This window comes from Egretta garzetta, unplaced genomic scaffold (assembly GCF_000687185.1).
Source record: "Egretta garzetta isolate BGI_Z169 unplaced genomic scaffold, ASM68718v1 scaffold218, whole genome shotgun sequence".
Lineage (NCBI taxonomy): Eukaryota > Metazoa > Chordata > Aves > Pelecaniformes > Ardeidae > Egretta > Egretta garzetta.
This window is the reverse complement of record NW_009260618.1, coordinates 295,915-296,950: the sequence shown is the minus strand read 5'-3', so window position 1 is coordinate 296,950 and position 1,036 is coordinate 295,915.

Below are 1,036 nucleotides of genomic sequence, written 5' to 3'. Positions count from 1 at the left end.
CAAAGCAGGAGAGGTCAGCTGGGGGGGGACCCCAATACCGGGGGGGGACCCCAATCCCAGCAGGGAACCCCAATCCCGGGGGGGACACCAATATGGGGGGGAAGCCCAATCCCAGGGGGGATCCCAATCCCGGGGGGGACCCCAATCCCAGGGGGGAACCCCAATCCCGGGGCGGACACCAATATGGGGGGGAAGCCCAATCCCAGGGGGGATCCCAATCCCGGGGGGGACCCCAATCCCAGGGGGGAACTCCAATACGAGGGGGACCCCAATACGAGGGGGAACCCCAATACTGGGGGGGACCCCAAACCCGGGGGGGACCCCAATCCCAGGGGGGAACCCCAATCCCAGGGGGGAACCCCAATACCAGGGGGACACACCAATCCCAGGGGGGACACCAATACGGGGCAGAACCCCAATCCCAGGGGGGGACCCCAATCCCGGGGGGGACCCCAATGGGGGGGCAACCCCAATCCCAGGGGGGACCCCAATACGAGGGGGCCCCAATACAGGGGGGAACCCCAATCCCAGGGGGGGACCCCAATCCCGGGGGGGACACCAATCCCAGGGGGGACCCCAATGGGGGGGCAACCCCAATCCAAGGGGGGACCCCAATACGAGGGGGCCCCAATACAGGGGGGAACCCCAATACTGGGGGAACCCCAATCCCAGGGGGGACCCCAATCCCGGGGGGGACCCCAATTCTGGGGGGGACCCCAATCCCAGGGGCAAACCCCAATACTGGGGGGGACACCAATCCCAGGGGGGACCCTAATGGGGGGGGAACCCCAATCCCAGGGGGGATCCCAATCCCAAGGGGGAACCCCAATCCCGGGGGGGACACCAATACGGGGGGGAACCCCAATCCCAGGGGGGATCCCAATCCCAAGGGGGAACCCCAACCCCGGGGGGGACACCAATATGGGGGGGAACCCCAATCCCAGGGGGGATCCCCATCCCGGGGGGGACCCCAATATGAGGGGGCCCCAATACAGGGGGGAACCCCAATACCGGGGGGACCCCAATCCCGGGGGGG